At 39.8% G+C, this 27,927-nt stretch overlaps 1 pseudogene; it reads right to left on the reverse strand.

Annotated features, from left to right (window-relative positions):
- Positions 1-7,143: 7,143 nt before the first annotated feature.
- On the reverse strand, positions 7,144-8,047 carry LOC121483446 (annotated as a pseudogene).
- Between the last annotated feature and the right edge of the window lie 19,880 nt (positions 8,048-27,927).

Here is a 27,927-nt window from a genome sequence, read left to right on the forward strand (position 1 = left end):
AAGTAGTTTCTAATTACACTTGTGATTTCTTCTTTGAGCTGGCAGTTGTTTGAGAGTGCATTTGATTTCTACTTGTGAATTTTCCAGCTATTTTTTGTTATTGATTTCTATTTTTAATTCATTGTGATTGGAATAGATACATTTCATGATTTCAATTTTTAAAAAATATTGAAAATTGGAGCCTAAGAAAATAGTGGAGTAGGAGTCCCTGTGCTCACCCCATCCCATGTTTATAACTAAATGTCTCTCACGTGCATGTAAATAAACCATAGAAAGCAACTGGAATACTGGAAGAACAATCTTCATAACTAAATGTAGAGATAAAACCACATTGGAGAGGCTACTAAGGGCAGAAAAGTGATCAGAGCTGCCCACAGGAGGGAGGGGGCTGCAGGTGTGCAGAGGAGAAAGAACTTGGGAGTCCACACAGTGAAGATGAATCCCCATAACCTCTGGCTTTGAACACTCTGACTTTGTATAATCAGCAGAACTTGGAGTCTGGAGCTTTAAAAGTCAATTGACTCAGCAAGGGGGTGGTGAGTGATAGGTCAGACTCTGCCCTTAAGGAGACAGCAGCCTGCAGAGACAATATAGAACTAACAGTTTGCACAACTCTTGGGTAATATTGGAGTAAGATTTATTTATTATGATTTTGGAGCATGTAGGAGGAATTCTCTGGGAATGAGAGAGCTGGAAGGAACAGTTTTCCTTCCCCCACCCACCCCAGAATAAACACAGTGAGGCAGCTGCTGCACAGACACTTGATACCTAACCTGCTAACAGTGCAACTTTTCTCATGAATTCTCTTCAGGACTCAACCACCCCAAGCCAGCTGGCCTTGGCCCTAAGCTTAGAGCAAATTTTGCTAAAATCTCTGCACTGCTCTCCCAGATCTCCTGAGATCAGGCCCCCTCAGAGCTGGGATGCCTGGGTCTCACTAATACCACAGAGAGCAAGCACAGCCCACAACAGGCAGAGAGTCAGTGCAGATGTCTGAAGTGAAAAAATGTGATTCAGCTACAATGGCAGAATGCAAGCAACGCACACAGGAACTCTCCTGAAGTGCCAGGTTCTGGTGAACAGGAAACAATGCACTACAGGACACTCCAGGGCCTCTTCATAAAGTCACTACTTTCAAGAGCAGACATAGCAGACTTTCCTAACACACAGGAACAGACACAGAGGGGTAGATAAAATGAAGAGACAGAGGAATATATCACAAATGAAAGGACAGGACAAAATCACAGCAAGAGATCTAAGCTAAACAAAAATAAGTAATATGTGGGCACCTGGCTGGCTCAGTTGATTAAGCATCTGCTTTCAGCTCGGGTCATGATCCCAGGATCCTGGGATTTAGTCCTACATCAGGCTCCCTGCTCCATGGGGAGCCTGCTTCTCTCTCCCCGTCTGCCTGCCACTCCCCCGCTTGTGCTCTCTCTCTCTGTTAAATAAATAAATAAATAAATAAATAAATAAATAAATAAATAATAAATAAGTAAATAAATAAAATCTTTTAAAAACAGAGATAAGTAATGTGCCTGATAGAGAATTTAAAGTAGTTCAGTAATTCTGGAATTTAGAAAAGGGTGGAAGACATCAGTGAGACCTTTGACAAAGAGATAAAAAAAATTACATATAAAAGATTAAGAACTCAATAAATGAAATTAAAAATAAAATGAATGGAATAGATAGTAAACTGCAGGAGGTAGAGGAACATATCAGTGGCCTGAGGAATCGAGTAATAGAAAGCAATCAAGCTTAACAGGTGAGAGACAAACAAATATTACATAATGAGAATAGATTTAGAGAAATCATTGACACCATTAAGCACAATAATATTCACATTTTATAGATCCAAGAAGGAATAGACAGGAAGTGGGAGAGAGAAAATGTATTTGAAAAAAGAATAGCTGAAAAAGTCCTGTATTTGAGGAAGGAAACAGAGAACCAGATTCAGGAGGCATAGAGTTTCCTCCAATAACCCAACCCAAGGATGTCCATACTAAGACACATAGTAATTAAAATGTTAAAATAAAGTGAAAAAGAATTTTAAAGTTTGCAATACAAAAGAATGCAGCTGAATACAAATGAAACCCCTTATGGCTATTAGCTGATTTTTTGAGGATAAATTTCGCAGGCCAGAAGAAAGTGGCATTATATAGGCAAAGTGCTGAAAGAGAAAAATATATGGCCAAGGATATCCTATCCATCAAGGCTATCATTCAGAATGGAAAGAGAGATAGTTTCAAGACAAACAGAAGTTAAGAGAATTCATGACCACTAAACCACTCATATAAGAAATGTTAAGGGGAGCCTTGTGAGTGTAAAACAAAGATCATAACTAAGAGTAAGTGTTGTTCCAACCAGTACCCTTATATTATGAGTCTTCCTTGCTATCTCCAAAGCTGTAAAAGATGCAGTGGACCAAAGTATGAGATCCTGCTTCTGGTGGCTGGCATTCTTATTGTCTTTGTCCTCCTCCATACAATAGAAATTTTCACTTGAGATTGGTAGTCAGATCTTCCTCTTGACATAAACCACTAAGTTACTGGAAATTTGTTATAGCAGCAACAGGAAACAGATACTATAACAATAATAATACTGATAGTAATTAACATTTATTGAATGATTGTTATGAGCCAAAAACCATTTAAGATTAAATGAAGAATGGGGTGTCTGAGTGGTTCAATTGGTTAAGCATCTGCCTTTGTCTCAGGTAATGATCTCAGGGTCCTGGGACCAAGCCTTTAGCAGAGTCCCTGCAGGGAGTCTGCTGCTCCCTCTTCCTCTGCCCCTCTCCCGGGTCATGCTCTCCTCTCTCTCTCTCTCTCTCTCTCTCTCTCTCTCTCTCTCTCTTTCTCTCTCAAATAAACAAAATCTTTGAACAAAAATATTAAATGAAGAATAATAAATAATGATGACATTGATAAAAATCATAACACTTAATTTTCATTGAGTCATTGATATATGCCAATCATTATTCTAAGATTTACACGTGGTTTATTTCACATGGGTGGTTCAGTGGATGAGCATCTGCCTTCAGCTTCTTATCATAAGCCAGTGAAATTGTTGTTGTTGTCACCATTTTGTACACAAGGAAAATGAATCAAAATTTCAAAATTTGCTCGATTACCAACTATTAAGATACAGAGATGAAATTAGATCCAAAATAGTCTTACTGTAGAACTTATATTTTTAACCTAAGTATTTTTTAATTTTTAATAAGGTCGGTTTCTCATTTATTACAAGGTGCAAGGTTTGTTTTTTGTTTTTTTGTTTTGTTTTTTTTGTTTTGTTTTGTTTGTTTGTTTGGTTTTTTTGTCAGACAGGAAATCTCTTTCTACTCCAGGCAGAAATTGCCCAAGGTGGAGGAAGGGGAGAGAAGAGAAGGAAGGAGTGAAGGTCAGAGCAGGAAGCATGTGGTATCTATACCTAATAGTAACTCATGTGACCTTTTAAATTCTTATCCCAATGGCTAGTGTGGTATCAGTCACACAATGAATACTCCATCAGAAAAAAATATTATTATTAACATCAATACAGTATATACTACATGATAGTTACTATGCTAAATCAAATGTATCAAATCAATTCACACCTCTTATAATCCTTGACATGTATCAAATCAATTCACACCTCTTATAATCCTTGTTTTATCTATGAAGGATGGAGCCACAGAGCAATAAAGTGACTTGTCCACATTTACATCTAAAAGCCAAAGCTGGCGGGGATCCCTGGGTGGCGCAGCGGTTTGGCGCCTGCCTTTGGCCCAGGGCGCGATCCTGGAGACCCGGGATCGAATCCCACGTTGGGCTCCCAGTGCATGGAGCCTGCTTCTCTCCCTCTGCCTGTGTCTCTGCCTCTCTCTCTCTCTCTGTGACTATAATAAATAAATAAAAATTAAAAAAAAATTAAAAAAAATAAAAGCCAAAGCTGGCATTCAAATCCAGACCAGTGGAAACTCAAGTCTGTGCTCAAGGGGCAGCCCGGGTGGCTCAGTGGTTTAACATCACCTTCAGCCCAGGGCATGATCCTGGGGACCCAGGATCGAGTCCCATGTCGGGCTCCCTGCATGGGGCCTGCTTCTCTCTCTGCCTCTCTCTCTCTCTCTCTGTGTCTCTCGTGAATAAATAAATAAGATATTTTTTAAAAAGTCTGTGCTCAAGAACTCCTGATTGGTTGATGGTTACTCTATCACTTGAATTTAAGCATAGTGAAGGTGGAATGGCAGTGCACACAAAGAGCCTTGTAATGCTGGATTGGAAATCTGTTGTGGTCATTTTGTTGCTGCTACTGCCATCCTGCATGACCCAAGAGCAATTGTTTAACCATTCTGCTTAGAGGTTAGCCAATTCTATAATGCAAACAGTTCTTTATGTCCTCCTTGTGCTAGGGTTATAGGGAGAACAGGAAAATAATTTAGGAGGATAAATGCCATGATATTGAAAAGAAAGATACTAGATAGATAATTCAAGGAAAGGCTAAACTTATAGGGTTTTGTGGCTTTTTAAAAAAGATTTATTTATTTATTTATTTATTTATTTATTTATTTATTTATGAAAGAGAGAGAAAGTGTGCATGTGTGGGGGTGGAGGGGCAGAAGGAGAGGGAGAAAGAGATAATTTTAAGCAGGTTCCACATTTAGTGTGGAGCCTGACATAGGGCTCGATCTCATGAACCTGAGATCATGACCTGAGCCAAAACTAAGTCTGATGTTTAACCAACTGACCACTCAGGCACTCCAGGGTTTTAGTTTATCGTGTAATTTATTTGTATCCAGAGTGATCCTTTCCAAACACATTCTCATTAAGAAACAGGTTTTCCTGCTTAAAGTGGTTCTATTTTAGTGGAAGACACTGTCATGTCTTGAATAATGCAAAATAATAATTTCTGTTATCAAAAAGGAGCTGGTAGACAAATGCAGGGCCTATTTGTATTTTTTTCACTCTCAGCTGCCAAAATTTGTTTTTAACTAATCAAGATGTATTCCTAAATCTCACTGATTTATAAGCTTTTGTGAACAAAAACACAATGCTTATAATATCTCATCAAGTTAATATCAACTTCTGGAAATCAGCCTTGGGGCCCAAGCAAAGATATCCCTCAAAAACACTCTGCAGTGATAAGTGTCTTTGGAAGATGCTGATGTGTATTTCGGGAGATAGGAATCCTATATTGGGCCTGTTAAAGACTCACAAGATATCCTTAGGTAAATCTTATCTCTTTTGTTCCTCCCCCTTAATTTACCTATGCAATGGACGTAATGAAAACTTCCATTGGGTACCACCTGAACTTCTATAAGGGCAATCATCAAAGAAACATATTGCTGATTAAGTCACTCACTTAATAAATATTTATTAAGGAACTACTTTGTGTCTGGTACTGCTCTTGGTGTTGGAGCTATAGCAGTGAATAAGTCAGACAAAATTTCTGATCTCATAAGTACTATAAAGAAAAATAATATATTAAGAAGATGGTAGGGCACCTGGGTAGTTCAGTGGATGAGCATCTGCCTTCAGCTCAGGTCATGATCCCAGGGTCCTGGGATTGAGTTCTTCAGCAGGCTCTCTGCAGGGAGCCTGCTTCTCCCTCTGCCTATGTCTCTCCTCCTCTCTGTGTTTCTCATGCATAAATAAATAAAATATTTTTTTTTAAAGAAGATGAAGTATGGTCGGAGAAGGCTTAATGTTTTATATAGGATGGCTGGGAAAAGCCTGTTTGAGGAGAACATATTTAAGCAGACAGATGTATAAAGTGAGGAAGTGATATCTGGGAGAAAATTATGCCATGCAGAGACAATGGTACTTAAAAGACCCTGCAGTGGTGCCATATACAGGATGTTCAACACACAGCCAAAGAGGACAGAGTGATTGGTATAGAGTGAGTAAGGTCAGGGAAAAGGTAAGATGTCAGGCAAGAGAGGTTTCCAGGGACCAGACCATGCAGATACCTACAGGTCATGGTAAAGGGTTCAGATTTAATTCTTTTTTTTTTAAATGTTGATAGTGGCTTTATTCATCACCTCCAGTAATTGTGAACAACCCAAATGTCTTTCAATGTGTGAATTTTAGAATAGTGATACAAGGACTTAATGGACCAACAAATGACAAGAACCGTGAATTTGAGCACATCCAGTAATATTATGCTCAGTAGCATACTGTCTAGAATGTTCAGAAAAAGCAAAAACACAGAACAGAAATCTAATCAGGAATTGCCAGGAGTGGGAGCTGATTTTATAAGCCTGAAGAAACTTTTAAGGTGGGGATATCGTTTAACTAAACCACACAGATGTCACAGAAATACACTCTAATTATGAATCTCACCTAATGTGAATTGTCAATAAAAGCAGCTTCAAAAAGTCCACAGGGGCCATCTTTCAAATTTGCAGATTTTTTTTTCAAATTTGAAAATTTGATAACCCAATGTTTAAGGGAGCTTATAGAGAAACGGACATTCTTGTACAAGAACATAAACTGGCTCAAACCCCACAGAAGGCAGTTTGGCACAATCTACTAAAATTAAATTGCAGAAACTTACTCAGCCAAAAATAATTCTTACCTGATACTCATCTGTGTGCAGACTTGAGCTTATTTACTACTTTGTATATACTTACAAATGATGTAAACCCAAATACCATATAACAGCACACTAGCCTCTACATCAATGAAGATGGACTTCATGGAAGGACCAGAACACATTGTTATCTGTGTAACAGTATATACAGTATACAAGGTTTTCAGCTTAAAAAAAATGGTGAATCATTATACTCATTTGCTGTGTACACTTCAAAAAAACTAGATACACAAGACTAATGGCAATGATTATGGGGGAAGGACTTAGAGTTGGGCCAATGGGGGAGAAATGGAAGTCTGTGGCCTAAAGAGCAGGGAGGTTTCCTGTCCTCATAGTCCAGTATTATCTGGTTCAACGATGACCTGGAAAAAAAAATGCAGGTGGGTGCTGGGTGACAAGCCAAACACTAAGGGAGCTAAATGCTAGTCCAGAGCCAACAAAGAGAAGGTTCCACTACAGCTGGTACCACCCATTCAGCTCCCACTCCTCTTAGCAGAGGCTAAGATCCCACAAGCTGGCCGAGTCAAACCACACTTCCAGGCAGGTAAAAATTAAAAAAGACACAAAAGAAATGGATCAGTTGTTTAATTAGGTTCTTTGTAAGAAATTTAGAACACCAATTTGTGAGGGTAAACTCCATTTGTGAGAGAAAACACAGAGTGGAGGTAGCCCTGAAGCTGAGGAACAGCTTTGATTTTTGGCATAATTTGCGAGTCCACAGCTTTCTGATCAACCTTGCGCTGCTCTGTAATCTCGTATTTCTCCTTCTCTGTGTCAAAAATCTCTCCTTCCTGGTGTCTGGGTTTACGCAGCTTCTTCTTCTTGCTTATTTGCATCAGTGAGATGTTTGGGGATTTTCACACTGCTTATATCAATTTTGGTGGAAGTGGCAATGACAAATTTCTGGTGTGTTCTACGCAGAGGAACTCACTCGGCTGAGGGCCAGAGGTCCAGTCACAAGTAGCAAGCTCAGTTGCTTCAGGAAAACTACCCTCTTGCCTCTGTGGCGCCTAGTGAGGATGATCAAAATGGTCCCAGGAGTGATGGTAGCTCGCAACTTTTTCACATGCTGACTGAAAGGTTTTTTGCCATGGCTCAACAGCTTGCGAGGCACATCTTCAGTAGGATAATACCTAGACATTTTGTGAAATTTAACCACTCGGGTACCACCATTCTTGTCACCACCAACTGGTTTTGTAACGGTAGCAAGAGCCTTCTCCATCTTTTTCTTTTCAATCCTGGATTTAGCTGCCGAATACTTCCTCTTGTACATGGCTTTTATGGAATACATAGCCGATCAGGAATATCTGCCAATTCCTCTGACTAGGACAGGGTTTCGGCTGCAGTGGGGCTTCCCCTTCTTTGGCGTTTTATCCTTTAGATTACCCTTCTTTGCCTTGCCACCAGCATTAACCTTCTTGGCTTCAGGTTTCTTCTCCTTAGTATCCGGCTTCTCGGCTTTTTAGCCTGACATCTTGCAAGATGGAAAAATCAGATTTAATTCTGAGGGAGATGGGAACCACTAGAGATTTATCAACAAAGGAGTGATATGATCTATAATTTTAAAAGACCACTCTAGTGGTCATATGGGGAATAGACTTAGGGTAATAAGAGTGGAAGGACAGAGATGAATTATGGATCAATTTCTATAGTCTAGGAAATGATGATTTGGTCTTATGGTGGTATAAGTGGAATTGGAGAAAAGTGTCATGATCCAGAATATATTTTGAAGAAATAGTTGACAGGATTTGCTGATGTATTGGATGTAGTGTATAAGAGAGATATTATAATTTCTGGTCTGCAGTTGTATGAATTATGTTGCTAAATGAAGAAATGTCAACCTTACTAGAAGTCAAATGAATAGAAATTAAATAAGTATTTTGGACTATCAAATTAGACAAGAAAAATTTAACCATTATAAGCAAATCAGTGTTCTGTTCTCATGGGGACTATGGTCCTTAGGCCTCTGGTATGAAGGATATTTGTGACTGTGCCCATAGGTTGACCACCTGCCTTCTGGTGTGTACACTGCCAGTGTGGATTGAGAGGTCCCCGAGCCTAGGGTCTAGTCTAGGCTTTCTTAATGAGCCAATTAACTAGTCTCTGTCTCTGACCTTTAGTCTCTCCATATGATAAGTAAGAAGCTTAGGGTAAGTGACTTAGCAGCCCTGACATTCTGTGATACTTTCCAATTAAAATATGCTTAGAAAATTTAAGAAGCATTCTACAGCATAGAACCAATTCCTCCAAGATATGATGATACTAGCAAATTCCAGGAGTAATACATTTGCTGCCTACTCAACAGAAAAATCCAGAAGCTTCCATTTTCTCTTGGGAAATGCAAATATTAAGGTCTTACTGGAAAACACAATGGCTTTGGAATTGGGAAAGACATGGAATCTAATCTCGTCTACCATGCCACTTCATTTCTCTGAAACTGTTTATTCATCTGTAAAATGGAAGTGATACTAATCTCAACATTGCAAGACTCTAATGTATGTAAACCACAGAGCACATTGCCTGACCCATAGTGGATCAAAATGGTATTTTCTTTTCTTCCCCCTGTCTTCCTTCTCTCTACTATATTCATCCTCTTCCTAGAACCCAATATAATGCCTAGTGCATGTTAGAGATAGCTGAGGTGGTAGACTAGTAAAAACACATACTACTACCAAAGTTAATATCCGACACTTCTGGAGACTTTGTAAAAATTGATCTCACTTTCCCACCTTCCCCACTGATAGAAATCACATAAGTCTGGACATTAGACCAAACAATAAGAAAGCAAAAACTTGAGAAAATAGAGTACTGGTCTAGGAACCACTTGTATCCCTTCAGATTTATAAGATTTGTTTCATCTCCTTAGTGGGAAGATATTTAAATTCAACTAATCAAGTTTAATAGCATAAGGGTAGCCTCAAAAAACATTCCAATCTTGCTGGTTCACATTGCCAGTTTTTCAGTCTGGCTGAGAGAAAGGTACTGAGAGCCCTTCAATTCTAGTCACTGGCTAGAATTGCATTTTTATGAGTTTTTTTATCATTATAGTCTCAGATTGGAATAGGACTGAAGACAGATGTGTACATTATCAGAACTAGAAGGTATTACAGAGATTTTTTGGATCAACACCTAAAATTCTCCTTGCTCATCTCAATGAAACAAACAAGGAAGCTGACAAAGATAATTGTCCAAAGTTACTTCATAGGAATAGAACTGAGATTAGAACACAGCTCACTCAGATTCTCAGTCCAGGGTGGTTTCAACTTCCCTTCTTCCGAGGTCATCTAAGCTATCTCTCAGTGAGAAATAAGTGTATGGATATTTCCAGAGCCAGAGATATGAATTATTAATTGTTACTGGCCTTTTTGGGTGTCATTTCAGCACATTTTCAGCTAATAGTGACCAACAACTCAGTAGCACTTCTTAAAATATTCTACAAAAGAACTCATAAAGCTAAAGTCAAGCTCCTCCAATTAAAAAAAATGCTCCTTTGAAGGGCAAGAAAATCAGCACTAAAAAATCGACTTACTCAAGATCATATTGCTACTCAGCAAAGCTAAAAATTGAACCAAAGTCATCTAATTCCAAATTCAGTGTTGTTTCTACCCCACTGGGCTACAAACCAACATTATTTGATAAATTTTTACTGATAATCAAGTATTTTTTAAGAATATATGCTCATGTGTATGCATGGGTACACACACCATACCTGTGTCTGCTCTTTGAATATGGAAAACAATACAATGGGTTTGACTTGTATTTCCCTGATGGCAAGTGATGCGGAGCTCAAGTGCTAGTGGCCATGTCTATGTTTTTCTCCGTGAAATTTCTGTTCGTGTCTGTTGCCCATTTCATGATTGGATTGTTTGTTTCTTTCCTGTTGAGTTTAATAAATTCTTTATAGATCTTGGATACTAGCCCTTTATCTAATATGCCATTTGTAAATATGTTCTCCCATTCTGTAGGTTATCATTTAGTTCTGTTGATGGTTTCTTTTGCTGTGCAGAAGATTTTTATCTTGATTAAGTCTTTTGGGTTTTCTATGTACAGTACCATGTCATCTGGAAAGAGGGGATTTTGATGTCTTCTTGGCCAATCTGAATGCCTTTTTATTTCTTTTTGTTGTCAATTGCTGAAGCTAGGACTTCCAGTACTATGTTGAATAGCAGTGGTGAGAGTGGACATCCCTGTCGTGTTCCTGATCTTAGGGGAAAGGATCCCAGTGTTTCCCCATTGAGAATGATATTTGCTGTGGGCTTTTCATAGATGGCTTTTTGCTGAGGAGTGTTCCCTCTATCCCTACACTCTGAAGAGTTTTAATCAGGAATGGATGCTGTATTTTGTCAAATGCTTTCTCTGCATCGATTGAGAGGATCATATGGTTCTTGTTTTTCTCTTGTTGGTATGATCTATCACGTTGATTTTTGTTATGAGTGTTGAACCAGCCTTGTATCCTGGGGATAAATCCCACTTGGTTATGGTGAATCATCTTTTTAATGTATTGTTGGATCCTATTGGCTAGTATCTTGCTGAGAATTTTTGCATTTGTGTTTATCAGGGAGATTGGTGTGTAATTCTCTTTTTTGGTGGTGTTTTTGTCTGGTTTTGGAATTAAGGGGATGCTGGCTTCATAAAACGAGTTTGGAAGTATTAAGTCCTTTTTATCTTTCGAAACAGCTTTAGTGTAATAGGTGTTGTTTCTTCTTTAAAAGTTTGATAGAAATCCTCTGGAAGCCATCTGGCCCTGGACTTTTGTGCCTTGGGAAGTTTTTGGTGACTGCTTCAATTTCCTCCCTGTTTAATGGCCTATTTAGGTTTTTTCTCCCCATATAAGTTACGGATCTCTTGTCTCTTGCTGCTTTAAGGATTTTCTCTTTATCATTGGAATTTGCAATTTTACTATTAAATGTCAAGGTGTTGAAGGTTTTTTGTTGATTTGGGGGGGGGGTCGCTCTATCTCCTGGGTCTGAATGCCTGTTTCCCTCCCCAAATTAGGGAAGTTCTTAGCTGTGATTTGTTCAAATATGCTTTCTGGTCCTCTGTTCCTTTCAGCACCATCTGGAACCCAAATTAAACATAGATATTTCCTTCTGAGACTGTCATTTATTTCCCTTAACCGTTCCTCATGGTCTTTTAATTATTTTTCTCCTTTTTCCTCAGCTTCCTTCCTTGCCATCAATTTGTCTTCTATGTCACTCACTATTTCTTCTACCTCATGAACCCTCATCCTTAGGACCTCCAGTTTTGTTGCATTTCCTTTAAATGATTTTTAATTTTGGCCTGATTAGGTCTAAATTCTGCAGTCATGAAGTCTCTTGAATCCTTTATGATTTTTTCCAGAGCACCAGTAGCTTTATAATTTGGCTTCTGAATTGGTTTTCTGGCATCGAATTGTAATAGAAATTCTGTAACTCTGTAGCAGAGAGTACTGTTTCTGATTCTTTTGTGGTGAGTTCTTCTTTCTAGTCATTTTGCTTAGTGCAGAGTGGCTGTATGAGCGGGCTGAGTCAATAATATCAACCATGAGCTAAGTAAATTTCACCCTAGATGATTCTGAGTGGTTCTAGACGGTGATCCTCTTGTTTCTGAGTATATTAAGTTCTGTATGTTAGAAGATGCTGAGTCCCAAATTTATATAAACCAGAAATACTTGTAGAAGGCCCTAACCTTGACCATCAAAACAGAAATGAGATAAAAGAGGTGGGCAGAATGGGAATGAGGAACCTCAGAGAATGAACCAGCATGGAACCCATAATGGCTCTGAGTTTATGCTGGTCATGTTTTAGAATGTATTAACTTCTGACATTGTAGAACAAAATGAGGCAGAAAACAGAAAACAATAAATCATATCTTGTATATCTCGCAAAATTGAGTATGTTGAAGGGAATCTAGAAGTGGTAAATATATCTAGGACCTGTAATGGTAGAAATATGAAATTAAAAATGGAAGAATCTTAAAAATGAAGAGGTAGTAAAATATTGTAGCTAAGTTGGGAAAGGAGAAAAATACTGGAAATTTACAGTCTGATATAAAAATGAGTTGTTCTTGAGAAATGAAGAAAAAAAATATATATAAAAAAATAGGAAGGGTACCCTCTGTTTCTATATACTGTAAATCCCTCGACTTCCCCTGGAGCTTTCCAGGGCTGCTTGGTCAAGAACCTGCTCTTTCCCTGTCTTCCAGCTGGTCTTCTGGGGGAGGGGCCTGCTGTGCTGATTCTCAGGTGTGTGCACCTGGGGGATCTGCCAGGCCCCCTGCCAGGTGCTGGGCTCAGTGGGAAACATTTACCTGGTGAGGCCTCTGTTCCCTGGTGGCCACACCCATCCCAGGCACAGGGTGATACAAGGAGGAATAACACCACTGGCGGTGGCCAGTTCTCCAGCTCTGGAGTCTGCTCCCTGCAGTAACTACTGCAGACTCCCAGTCTGCACTGGCCTAGATGCTCCTTGGGTGGCACGGGGACACTGACCTGCACTGCTTGGGGGGTGCCCGGTGGCAGGAGAGTCCTCACTGTCCTGTGCCCTCCCCACCTCTTCCTGTCCAGGGGGGAGTACAGGATCGCTGGCTTTGTCCACCCAGTGCCCTGGGATCTGGGGCCTGTGCTGCTGGAATCACGCTCCTGGGGCCTTGGCTCCTGAAGGCAGCAGTATGCAGACCCCTCCATCCGGAGCCACCGCCTTACCGACAGGCTTCTCCCTGATGTCCCGCCGGGTGCACCCTCCAGCCCTTTACCAAGATTGGCCTGCAGTTTGTGGGGCGCTTTACCCGGTGTGTACTTCCTCTATTTAGTAACTCTGGGAAACTGGAGCCTCCAATGCCCTTCCTGCAGTTCTGCTTCATTTCCCTGCTAAGCATCTTTCTGTCTGGGAAGAATCTGGTGTGGATTTTTTAAAGTTCCTGCTTCTCCAGGGCTGGGTTTTCTTATCCTGACGCTCCCTCCACCCGGCTTTAGCTGGTTCCTCATGGGGCCCCTCCCCCACTTGATTCTTTTTTTATTCCCCCCCCCCCTTTCCTACCTTGTTAGAAATGAAAACCTTTCTATCTGTAGTACTCTGGCTGTTCTCTCTTTAAATCTCAGGTCAGGGATCCCTGGGTGGCTCAGCGGTTTGGCGCCTGCCTTTGGCCAAGGGCGAGATCCTGGAGTTCTGGGATGGAGGCCCATGTCGGGCTCCTGGCATGGAGCCTGCTTCTTGCTCTGCCTGTGTCTCTGCCTTTCTCTCTCTGTCTATCATGAATGAATGAATAAATAAATAAATCTTTAAAAAATCTCAGGTCAAATTTGTAGGTTTTCAGGATGGTTTGAAAGTAATCTAGGTAAGTTGGTGGGGCCAGGTGAGTTGGGGACCCCTAATCCTCTGCCATCTTCTCCAACCTCTCTTATTATGTTCTTCATTCTTTCTCCCTCTCCTTTGAGGACTCCTGCTACCAAGAGTGAGTCTAGAGCAAGCTAGGTCTTGCATGCTCATTGCACATTATCAGTGTTGGAAGGCTCTTAAAGATCATGGAATCTAATCTCCTTTGTGCAGCCAGGGAGAAACTGAAGCCAAGGAAAGGAGACAAGATCTTAATCTGTCTGGGGAATGATGAAGGTAAAATAAGAACTCAAATTTCCAGGATGCTCTCTCAATGATAGCATTGTAGCCAATAAGTTAGCATGATCAATGTGGTCATTCTGATAATATGGAAATGATCATCATGAGTTGATAATATTTTGACACCTTTGTGTAATTCTTAGAAACTCCCAGGGAGACTCTTTGATGTAACCTTCTAAACTGCGAACTATGAGCAATTCAGTGGGAATTTCATGTGGAATAGGGTTGTCTTTTATGGGGTCTGTCTTAGGGAGGCAGTTGTGGCAGAGTGGGAAATGCTTGTGCCTCAGAGTCAGACAGACTTGGGCTGGAATTCCAGCACAGCACTAACTGTTGTATAGAGATAGAAAGCATTAAATATGCTTGAGCTTTTTTTGTGAAATAAAAGTTATAAAGAACATAAGCCACTTAGGAACATCATGAGGATTTAATGAGGCAAACTATGAAAGTGAGAAATCACATGAGAGGTAATGTGTAAAGTTCAAAATGAAAAAGAACTAAATAGTACTCAGGTTCTATCTCTTTATTTTGTCCTGAATTGAGTAATTGGGTGGTATGTATGTCTGTGTTTGTGTGAGAGTGTGTATGCTGGAGTGAGGGAGGGAGGGAAGGAAAGATTGAGATTGAAATTATTTCTGGCAATGCAAGTGTTTGGAAAGTAATCACACTGGCAAACACAAGTCTACTCATAAATCAGTGATCATAGAATATTTTTAAAAACAACTTTATTGAGGTATATATTACATATTATAAAATGTATTCACTTTGACTGTACATTTCAATGATTTTCATTAACTTTACTGAGTGTTGCATCCATCATCATCATAACTCAATTTTCATCCTGAAATAAGGACATTTTCATCCTCAAATAAGAATAATCATGCCTATTTATATTGAATATTTTTTTCTCTCCCCCTGCCCCAAGTAACCACTAGTATACCTTCTGTCTCAATTAGCTTGCCTTTATGGACATTGTATAGAAATTGAATTATATAATATGTGGTCTGCTGTTTCTGGCTTTTTTACCCAACAATCTTTGAGGTTCATCTATGACACTGTGTGTCAGTCCAATCATTTTTTATGACTGAATAGTATTCATATATAACAATTTGTTTATCCATACACCAGTTGATAGACATTTGGGTTGTTTCTACTTTATGGGTGTTATAAATAATGCTTCTATAAACACACTTCTTATTTCCCTGCTGTACTCACCAAGCAAAGATACACCAGCCAAAGGAAGCATCTTGGTTCTTTGAAAGTAGAATAAAAAATGTATTTGGAAGTATTTCTGTTTACTGGCTAATAAGAAATATTTCCAGAGGATCAAAAATAAAACACAACTCTGCTATCTGCCAGTAGCCACATATATATGGTTCAAGATCTAACAAAATTTCTGTAAATGACCAATTTATGATGGAAAAGTAATCAGAATTTACCTACATTCAATGTAAAACACCAAAAATCTTGATAGTGAGGTAGGCAGGGAATTAGGGGCATGAGAGATTATCTTCCCAGTATAGTAGGACTGTGTGTTGAGGAGAGTACTGCAGCATTGACACTCTTACCTAGCCTGTGTCTGAGAACTTTGGAGAAGAAAGTTGCTCTCCCAGATTCTTCGCTGTCAAAATTAAAATCCAGGTATACAGAGAGGAAAATAGTGAGCCAAAAAGCAAACTCATTCCTGGCAAACACCTCTCTTCCCTTACAAATAAAAACAACTTATTTTGTTAGTTCAAATATGGACAACTATTATGTATGCTCAGGGACATGTTGAAAATGTTTTTATCAAGTGCCCTTTATGCTTCCACTGACTGAGAACTCTTCAGTAAAACAAAAATACGCAAAAACAAGGTGCTCAAAGAAAGATGTCCATACTTTAAAAGCAATGTAAAGGAAATCTTTAAAGGCATTCTCCAAAAGCAAACAATTGAGTGTAATATTTGTAACAATTACAAAGAAGAAAAATATATTTCACCTCACCTACATAAGATCCTTTAAAAAGCAAAGTAAAATTTCATTTCCCTATTTCAATGGCCAACTCCAATTTTTGAACTTTAGAAAGGAATTTAGAACCAAGGTGATTCTGGGTATGGCTTGGGATGGTCACGTAATGTTCATACCATGAGGACTTTGCTCTTGACTGGCACACCTATGCACTGATATTGCCCTAGAAACCAAGGCTAGTATTTGCATTGCCACAGAAAAATTCAGTGACAAGAAGCTATTCTGGACTAGGTATTCCAGCCAGGAAGTTTGTTTTCTTGGGTGGGGTTCACACTGAACTTTGCAGTTACTGAGTTTATAAACACACTACTGGGGGACTACTCCCCGGCTGCTGTTTTTTTATTGCAATGTTGCCCCCCGTTCCTCTATGGTAACTGTAACACCCTAAAGCAGTTGTTAAGGGGAAGCCTTGAGGCAGTGAAGAAAGCTTTGCTCTGGGAATTAGAAGACTTCAGCCAGATTGACCTCTGGCCTAACAAGCCATATATCTAATCTGAGCTGGTTTCCTCTTCCTTAAAAAGGGATAAAAATAACACCCAATTCAGGGTCTTAGGAGGATGAAATGGGTATAAATGAGCTTCATAAATTATAAAGTCTAGATCAGGCACAGTGAAGAGGGGACTATGTCATTTTTATCATTGTATTATTGTTATTATTACTCTGTTACAATCACTATCTTTCCCATAGAGCAGCAGTGTTGGATTTGAAGCACTTCCAGGTGCATGGTGACTTTAGAACACCTCAAGGAGAACTGCTGAAGCTGAATCATCATCTGTTTGGGTGCTAGTTCTTACCCTACCAGAAGGTGTAGACATGACTAATTAAAGCCAGTGAGAAGAATAAACCATCCCAGAAATAAAAGAACAGAGATGTGAAAAAGCTTCTTATCTTGATGAAGTCCCAATAGTTCATTTTTGCTTTTGTTTCTTTTGCCTTTGTGGATGTATCTTGCAAGAAGTTACTGAGGCCGAGTTCAAAAAGGGTGTTGTCTGTGTTCTCTAGGATTTTGATGGAATCTTGTCTTACATTTAGATCTTTCATCCATTTTGAGTTTATCTTTGTGTATGGTGAAAGAGAGTGGTCTAGTTTCATTCTTCTGCATGTGGATGTCCAATTTTCCCAGGACCATTTATTGAAGAGACTGTATTTCTTCCAGTGGGTAGTCTTTCCTCCTTTATCGAATATTAGTTGACCATAAAGTTGAGGGTCCACTTCTGGGTTCTCTATTCTGTCCCATTGATCTATGTGTCTGTTTTTGTGCCAGTACCACACAGTCTTGATGACCACAGCTTTGTAGTACAACCTGAAATCTGGCATTGTGATGCCCCCAGATATGGTGTTCTTTTTTAAAATTCCCCTGGCTATTCGGGGTCTTTTCTGATTCCACACAAATCTTAAAATAATTTGTTCTAACTCTCTGAAGAAAGTCCATGGTATTTTGATAGGGATTGCATTAAACGTGTAAATTGCCCTGGGTAACATTGACATTTTCACAATACTAATTCTGCCAATCCATGAGCGAGGAATATTTTTCCATCTCTTTGTGTCTTCCTCAATTTCTTTCAGAAGTGTTCTGTAGTTTTTAGGGTATAGATCCTTTAGCTCTTTGGTTAGGTTTATTCCTAGGTATCTTATGCTTTTGGGTGCAGTTGTCAATGGGATTGACTCCTTAATTTCTCTTTCTTCAGTCTCATTGTTAGTGTATAGGAATGCCACTGACTTCAACAAAACTAAAAGACAACCTACAGAATGGGAGAAGATATTTGCAAATGACGTATCAGATAAAGGGCTAGTTTCCAAGATCTATAAAGAACTTATTAAACTCAACACCAACGAAACAAACAATCCAATCATGAATTGGGCAAAAGACATGAACAGAAATCTCACAGAGGAAGACATAGACATGGCCAACAAGCACATGAGAAAATGCTCCGCATCACTTGCCATCAGGGAAATACAAATCAAAACCACAATGAGATACCACCTGACACCAGTGAGAACGGGGAAAATTAACAAGGCAGGAAACCACAAATGTTGGAGAGGATGCGGAGAAAAGGGAACCCTCTTACACTGTTGGTGGGAATGTGAACTGGTGCAGCCACTCTGGAAAACTGTGTGGAGGTTCCTCAAAGCGTTAAAAATAGACCTGCCCTATGACCCAGCAATTGCACTGTTGGGGATTTACCCCAAAGACACAGATGCAATGAAACGCCAGGACACCTGCCCCCCGATGTTTATAGCAGCAATGTCCACGATAGCCAAACTGGAAGGAGCCTCGGTGTCCATCGAAAGAGGAATGGATAAAGAAGATGTGGTTTATGTATACAATGGGATATTACTCAGCCATTAGAAACGACAAATACCCACCATTTGCTTTGGCGTGGATGGAACTGGAGGGTATTATGCTGGGTGAAATAAGTCAATCAGAGAAGGACAAACATTATATGTTCTCATTCATTTGGGGAATATAAATAATAGTGAAAGGGAATATAAGGGAAGGGAGAAGAAATGTGTGGGAAATATCAGAAAGGGAGACAGAACATAAAGACTCCTAACTCTGGGAAACGAACTAGGGGTGGTGGAAGGGGAGGAGGGCGGGGGGTGGGGGTGAATGGGTGACGGGCACTGAGGGGGGCACTTGACGGGATGAGCACTGGGTGTTATTCTGTATGTTGGTAAATTGAACACCAATTAAAAATAAATTTATTATAAAAAAAAGAAATGTGAGAACTAGTCCATAAAATTAAGCCAGTCTTTTACAGGATTTGAGTTATTGATATCATTTTTTGTCTTTTTTAAGGATGCCCAATAAAAAGAAGAGACATATAAGACTTGGCAGGGTAGTGGGGGAAAGGCAAGATAACAAGAAGCCCATGATCTCATATGTAAACACACATTCTATAAGACAATTTTCAGAATTCTACAATCTTAGAGTTAGACGGAAGTTTAAAACTCTTCTTAGCTCCAACTGCTTGTTGCCCAGTAAAGAAATACCATCCAGCTGTACTTGACTTATTTTTTTTTAAGAAATAGGTATCTCAGTATTCACATGGTAGCATATTCCACTATTATTTTTTTTCCTTTTTGGCAACTGGTTAAAACATCAAACCACCAGATAATTCAAAACATATCATGGAACCCCAAAAGGATTTTTAAGGTAACCTAACCCCATTACTTGATTATCTAGATGGGGAGACTGAGTCCCAGAGAAGGGATATAATTTTCCCAAAGTCACATAGTTGGCTAGTGGCAGAGATACGACTAGACTCCAAGTATCCAACTTCAGGGCCCAGTGGCTTGTCTATGTCATACTTAAAGAAGGAGTGGGCCCAGGTTTAAGGCTAACTACTCAAATAATTAGATTGTAGCTTTTATTTCTTCCCCCCACTCCCACTGACTAGTATTGGCTCATTTTATCCTCAACAGAAAAAATTCCAAAATACCTTCCTGAGTCAGGAAGGTGTGGCCCTTTTGGCTTACTTATTCACCTTACTCACCGTGGTGACTAACAATTTCCTGTAAGTGAAGACATCTTAGTCTTTGATTCCACCATATATGTTACATGACAATTCCTTTATTTTTGAGAATGTCATGATATCTTTTGGGATATTTAAGCGGTATCATAACTATAGTCACCTTGGGAAGGATAGAATGGATTTCTGGTCAATCAAAAAACACTTAAGTGTCTTCTATGCTAGGGATTCTGTTAGGTCATTGTGTCAAGAGGATAAACCAGAGGTGAATAAAACATCTTTTCTACCTTTAAGAAATCATAATCTTGTGAGGAACACAGAAAACATGTATATTTAACTCTAATCCAAGACAAACTATAGCCATCCTCCTATTCCCCATGAACACAGAATAATACCTTCCATTTTAAGGACTGATGGTGAGGCTGACTCACATCCCTCCTGTTATGCACTCAATAGTAAAATTGATAGGTAGAGCTAGTATCCAGAATAGAAGCAGAGAAGAATAGCTTTTGCCTCAATCTCCAGCTTCAGCTCTGAGGAACAGCTCCAAAAAACACCTCACTCTCTGCAGAAGGCATTCAAGTAGAGCAGATCAAGAAGACATCTAAAGGAAAGTTTTATGGCCTAGCTTGTGGTCCCAGGTAGATGCATTGCTTACCCACTGGCACTAGGGGCTTTTTCTCCTAAAAAGCTTCTCTAAATGAGGTCTTTTAAAGAAAGAATAACTAATTGCTCAGCCTATATTTTAAACAGACACAACTGTGTAAAATGAAAAAAAAAGAATGACACTAACATTGGAGTAAGAAAAATTTAACTTCGAATTGTGGCTCAGACTCTCACTAACTAAACAATTTCTAGACAGTTTTATTTTCTTTGGGCCTATTTGGCCACCTGTACAATTAAAACAAGAACACCTATACCTTTCCTAGTTGGGGTGAGGAGTCAGTGACATGATGGATTCAAAAGCATCTGACACATAGTGGGAACTTAAGAATTAATAAATTATAAAGGAACTTGTCACAGCAACCCATCCTGCTCCTTATGTAGTGTTTCTCATCACTTTGGAGGAACCACCACTGTCCCAAATTATATAGCTAAAAATGTCACAATCTTATTTAACTTGACAACATGCCATGTGAGAAATGGTAGACAAAACGGGCTGTTTTACCTGAGATCAGAAGATGCAGGAGGATCTGGTCTCCAGCCTTCTGATCTATAAAGAACTATCATGAAAGAGAATAAACAGACTGCTTTGAGTGGCCCCAGGGAGAATGACTAGGACCTCAGAGTGGAAACCATAGGGAGAATGAGTTCAATTTAACAAAAGGAAGAACTTTTGTAGAGTCAAGGCTTTCCATGAAGGGAATGGACTCTCTCAGAGATCATTAAGTGCGTTCCCTCTGGAAGTGTTCAAGCAGAGACTAACAAGGATGTTTTAAGGTGAAGTCAATTGCAATGAAAGAAAATTATGATTCATGAAAGCCTACAGTATGTCAGACGTTGTGCTAGTACTTTATCGGGATTATCTTCTTTCATCCTCCAAATAAAACTAGTATGTAAGTACTATTCTCCCTGTTTTTCAGAGTACAAAACTGAGGCTCAGAGAAATTCAATATTTCTCACTGGACTTATAGCTGGTATTATAAGTGGGTGGAAAGAACAACTCTTTCTTGGTGGCACTAAATGCTGTAGTATCTTACTTGTGTGTGTGTATATATATATACATGTATATATGTATATATATATATATATATATATATATATATATATATATATATATATATATAGTTAAGCCTCTGTGTTCAGCTCAGGTTATGATCCAGGGAACCTGAAATGGAGCCCCACATTGGGGGTCCCCGTTCAGCAGGGAGCCTACTCCCTCTCCCTTTGCCTGCCACTCCCCCTGTTTGTGCTCTCTCTCTGTCAAATAAATCAATAAAATCATTTATAAAACATAAAAAGAAATTATGTTCCCCATATATTTCTAAATGCTCTATAGAAATAAAATCCTGACTAAGAATGATGGATAAATAATATGTTTAATATCACAGACAGCAAACAAGTAGCAGACTCAGGATTTGAATAGAGCTATTTAATTCAGAAAGTGGATATACTTTCTATTGTACCATTCAGAGAAGTAGACAGAACTGAGATTGGAATGTACAACCTTTTAAATTTTAAGCCAGTCACAAAAGATTCTGATTCTTTTCATCCCTCCTTTTTAAATCCCATATAATTTACCAACTTTTAATTCTGTAGATTCAACTCTGTGATGTCTTATTAAATTTATTCACTCCTTTCTATTCCCAAAGCCACTACCTCAGCTCCAGGGTCTCATCCCCTCTCTGTATCTGGTTTATCCACCTCTTGTACTTTCCTATTGCAATCCAGCTGACTCATATTTACCAGATTATTCTTCCCAAAATATAAATTTGACTTTTTTCTTTAGTTCTGAAATCTTCAATGGCTTTCCAATGTTTGTACAAACAGAAACTCTAGCAACTAAGCTTTCTTTCTTATTTTTTGCAACTAAGTTTTCAAGTTTGCCACCAATCTACCACAGCAAACTTAACTTCACTTTTCCCTAATTGTACTCTAAAATCCAGTTCAGCCTGTGTTCTTTTCACATACCCTGATCTTCGCTGCCTCCAAACAGTTGTTCCTGTTTTTTTCCTGCATTGATTGCCTTCTCTCCTATCTCCACCTGTTGAAATCCTATCTGTGCTTCATGATCCATCTTTAACAATAATAATAATAGTCAAAATTTATTGAGTGCTTATTTTGGTGCAGTCAGTGTACTAAGTTTGTACAAATATTTTACCTGGATTATCTAATTTAATCTTCACAAAAACTTGAGGAAGCACTATTATTGTCTATTTTAGCCTGGAGCAAATCAGAGATCTGAAAGGAGGGAAGTAATTCTACTTGTCCAATGCCACACAAGTTAATAAGTGGTGGGGATGGGATTTGAACTCAAGTAGTCTGTCTCTGGAGCCCTAAAAAGTGTGACAATGTCAAAAATGTCTTTATGAGGGGATCCTTGTGTGACTCAGCGGTTTAGCGCCTGCCTTCAGCCCAGGGTGTGGTCCTGGAGTCCTGGGATCGAGTTCCACATCCGGCTCCCTGCATGGAGCCTGCTTCTCCCTCTGCCTGTGTCTCTGCCTCTCTCTGTGTGTGTGTCTCTTTCATGAATAAATAAATAACATTTTTAAAAATGTCTTTATTATTATCCTTGACCCAACTTGAAGTGATCCTTATTTGACAATCTCAAAGCATTTTGACTAAACCTTTAAAAGACTATCTTTGTACAAAAGGGAAAGGCTATTACATAACATTTTGTAATAAATTATTCGAAAGTTATGCATAAAAGGATTCTTACTTGGATCATTTACAGATCTTTTTATCTTTCTATTATTTTGTACCTTTTGCAAAGACTGCTAGCTGTCCTCAAGTATATACAATAAATATATAGTAGATATAATAGCATTTAAGCTAAGAGAAACTTAAAAATATTGCCACTTACTAATAGTGTCTTAATCATCACACTTAAAATTCTGCTTCAGGTGTTTATTCACTTAAACTAGAAATCAGTTAAACAATCAAAAAATAAATAAATAAATAAAAGACTATCTTGTGTCATATTTATTTTTCTTACACCCATAATGAAACCATCAGGTCCCTGTGCACCTTAAGCATCTCCTTATCTCACACAGTGGTGACAAAGAGTAGGTACTCAGTGAGCCTGTTACTTAGAATTGAAGGTATATTGGGGTAAAGGAGGGGATAGGAGAGTTATATAGAGGAAGATGTTCCACTGTCTCTTGTCTTAGCCACCGTACATGACACAACACTGGCCAACACTGCTAATACCAGTCCAAACCAGACTTTGTAGTCTCTGCTATCCCAGGGTTCTGGTGGGTCTCTTTTTATCCCCCAGTTCTCATAGCTGTGTTAGCCTCTGCCAGTGTTTGAGTTAAAGCAGGATCAAAATATCACTGTTCTGGGCTTGGCTTCCTGGAGCGAGGGATCAAGTGAAAACCCAGTCAGTGGGTGAGGGGTCAGGCTTAAAGCCTCCAAATAGAACCTGAGTGTTCTTTACACAAACCCTGACTTGCCCAGGGATCACGTGGGTGGACTGGCAGCTCAACTTCCCTCGGGATGCTTCACTGTCTGATCCAACCCCCCACACCTCCCCTAAGCTCCCAGCCTCCTTCTTTTCCTTCGCTCTAAATCCCAAGTGCTCAGGGTGTTTGGAAACATCCAGGCATGTTCCCAGAGGCCATACAAGTCCAGGAAAAGCCTACACAGGTTCGCACTGGCCCTCCAAAGTCATTGGTGTATTAATCCAGGTCCTTGGCACCTTAGCATTCTCCAGATACAGATGGATGGACAGACCCACCACCAGAATGCCTTCACAGACATTCCGCTTTTGTAGCTCCTTAGTAGGGTCACCCTAATCTTTTTTTTTTTATGATAGTCACAGAGAGAGAGAGAGAGAGGCAGAGACACAGGCAGAGGGAGAAGCAGGCTCCATGCACCGGGAGCCCGATGTGGGATTCGATCCCGGGTCTCCAGGATCGCGCCCTGGGCCAAAGGCAAGCGCCAAACCACTGCGCCACCCAGGGATCCCGGGTCACCCTAATCTGATCCTGAACCTCCACCATTATGTCCCATAGGTCTGGGCAGCCTTGCTATGCCAGGGAGTGTTCCTGCACTTACCCTGTAAATACATGGATAGATGAATCTTGCTTCAGCAACAGAATTCCTAGACAAACATGCCTCAGCACAGGCCACACATACCCCCAAGCCCCCACCCCTCAGCTCCCAGCCTACATACCACACTCACAGTAGATGAAATCCATTGCAATCACTCAGGCTAATTTCACATCCCTGTGTAGAAATAACAGCCTAAACCCATTCTCCTTTTCTTTTATAATAAGCCTACTTCTCCGCCCCCATTAGGCTCCCAAAGCAGCAACTAGACTACTGGAGTGTCTAGGCATGTCTATGCAAAGAAATCCCACCCCTGAGAGGGACACAGTGCTGCTGGGAGGCGGAGAAGGGGAGGTAAACAGAGACCAAGCCACTCCTATGGAAGGAATCAAAAAGCTTCAGGGACTTGTGGGCAGACTGGGAGTTAGATTTTTGCCTGGTTTGTAGAAACAGACAGAGGGTCAAGTAGTCAGAGGCACTATGCAGACTTCTCTTGTAACTCTTGCACAGTAGGATGCAGCTAAGCTCCTCAAAGTTCTGTACATGAATGTTAGCAGGGCTGGAATTTTTCAGAAAATTATGTTGGAAAGGTAACAATTTTCAGACACTTGGAAAAGCCCCTTCCCAGCTTCTGACCTCTTTTTTTTCCTCCTTTGTTCAGAAAAGTAGATAGGACTTGGAGAGGAAGAGAGGAGACATAAAACAGGGGAAAGATCACTCAAAATCAAGGAGAATTTGATTGTGGAATCACCTTCTCTGGACCCCAGAGTCTCTATACAAAGTAGGGGTTATACTAAATAGACTTTAAGGGTTTTTTTTTCAAGCAATGAGTCTCTGGGGGTTTAGAAGTTTATAATAACAGAGGCAGCAGTGGATAAGTACTGGAATGTTACTAATCCCTGACCCTGAAGAACTTCCAGAGGAATAGGGGAGATAAGAAAGACTGGACATAGTCAGAGAACTGCATACAACACTGAATGAGTGGCCATACTATGAGGTACAGGCTAGAAGGGCAGCAAGGGAGCAGAGAAAATGGAAAAACATAAGAGAGAAAATATGGCCAGGGAAGGGAAATGCTCTTCAATAGAGTGAGGGGGCCTAAAAAAATGCAGAGGATCAAGTTGCATTATGGGTAAAGAGAAAGGAAGCTTAAGCCAAGGCATGGGAGAGGGTCCAAGCAATGTGCCATAATCTGACTCTGAGGGGCCTCACCTGGTGTGGGCAGAAGCAGTATGCTAGTTTAGGGTAAGGTCTCAGTACGTAGGCTGCAATCAATGCCTTTGCTAGGAAAAAAAAAAAAGAGGCTGAATAGGCTCTGAGGTGACTTTGAATTGGTCCTGAGTGAACTCCAAACATGGCCCCTGATTAAAGCTAGGACCAGAATGGGGCCTCTTAGACTGCTACTGTGAGCTAAGGCCTAGAAGGAGAGTAAACTGAGTTAGAATCCTAGATCTGCCGCTCCTAGCTGTGTGACTTTAGGGAAATTCCTTAACTGCTCCATGGTTCAGTAACCTCATCTATAAAATGGTAACAATTGTAATCCCTTCTTCAAAGGGTTGTTTTGAAGATTGAATGAAGTATTACATGTAATAGTACTTGGAGCATGGAAAATGTTATATAAGTATATGTTATCATTATTTCCTTGGGTCTACAGTCATTACCCAATAGATAAAATGCAAGTTTAGGATGGCATCGTGAAGGAATAAAAACTCTAGAATCCACAGATCTCTATTCTAACTCTGGTTCTAATATGTAATAGCTGTTGGCTATTTAGCAGAGAACTTATCCTCTCTAAGCCTCAGTTGTCCCATCTGCAGATAGAGATTTATAATATTTTGTTTATGAATTTGTGAATTTAAAGTGACCTAAAGTTCATAAAGCAAGGAGAATACAATAGGTGCTCAAAGGATATTCTAGATCCTAGAGTTTTAAAAAAAATGGGTTTGGCTGCAGGGTAGGAAATAAAATGGTGGAGTAAAGGCTGGTGATAGATACTAATTAGGAGATTATGAAGAGGTTGGTCTATGGTGATGATAAAAAGGGAATGGAAGCAGGAGAAATTGAAAAGGTAAAGTTAAAATCTGTGGTGTCAAGGGAGGATTTTAGTTATCATGGCAGAGTGTCACATCTTGATATAAGCTTCACTTGGCCTGTCTTGCCCCTGTCCCCGGCACCCTGTTTATTTCCTTATTGGCACTAACTTAAGCCTGTAATCATTTAATTAATTTTCTTACTTGCTTAATGCCTGTCCTTTCCCTCCAACTGGCCATCATCATGAGGGAACAATAATTCTTGGAAATAATTTATTATTTGCCAGGCACTCTTCTCAATATTTTGCATATATCAACTCATTTAATACTTGTAACTACTTTAGTACTAGTCACAATGTAGAGATGAGAAAACTGATGCATAGACTGACTTGTACAATGTCAAACAGCTAGGAAATGGCAAGGCTGTGAAGGAGCCTGATACACAGCAGGAGGAACAAAACAAATTATGAGAGGACTAAGATGCAAAAGACAAAATGGAAGAGGCCAGGAAGACTTTGAACATATGGAATTTCAGTTGTCAAGGAGCCCCACATGTTGAAATGTTTTCCAGATGAAGAAATGTTAGTTCGGAGCAAGAAAGACCATTTAGCCTGGGGACATTCCCCCACCTGGTGCAACAATGCTGTCTTTTATTTATTTATTTTTAATAATAAATTTATTTTTTATTGGTGTTCAATTTGCCAACATACAGAATAACACCCAATGCTCATCCCATCAAGTGTCCCCCTCAGTGCCCGTCACCCATTCACCCCTACCCCCTGCCCTCCTCCCCTTCTACCACCCCTAGTTCATTTCCCAGAGTTAGGAACCTTTATGTTCTGTCTCCCTTTCTGATATTTCCTACCCATTTCTTCTCCCTTCCCTTATATTCCCTTTCACTATTATTTATATTCCCCAAATGAATGAGAACATATAATGTTTGTCCTTCTCCAATTGACTCATTTCGCTCAGCATAATACCCTCCAGTTCCATCCACGTTGAAGCAAATGGTGGGTATTTGTCATTTCTAATGGCTGAGTAATATTCCATTGTATACATAAACCACATCTTCTTTATCCATTCATCTTTCCATGGACACCGAGGCTCCTTCCACAGTTTGGCTATTGTGGACATTGCTGCTATAAACATTGTGGTGCAGGTGTCCCAGCATTTCATTGCATCTGTATCTTTGGGGTAAATCCCCAACAGTGCAATTGCTCATGCACATGAGAAAATGCTCTGCATCACTTGCCATCAGGGAAATACAAATCAAAACCACAATGAGATACCACCTCACACCAGTGAGAATGGGGAAAATTAACAAGGCAGGACACCACAAATGTTGGAAAGGATGTGGAGAAAAGGGAACCCTCTTACACTCTTGGTGAGAATGTGAAATGGTGCAGCTACTCTGTCTTTTATTTTTTAAACACAAGTACCTTCTAGCTAAGATGGGAAATTCATCAGGTCAGGATTAGGGTCCTATCTACAGCCTCAGCCTCAAGGGCTCACCCAACTTTTGTGCTGTCAACTGCATTG

This window comes from Vulpes lagopus, chromosome X (assembly GCF_018345385.1).
Source record: "Vulpes lagopus strain Blue_001 chromosome X, ASM1834538v1, whole genome shotgun sequence".
Classification (NCBI taxonomy): domain Eukaryota; kingdom Metazoa; phylum Chordata; class Mammalia; order Carnivora; family Canidae; genus Vulpes; species Vulpes lagopus.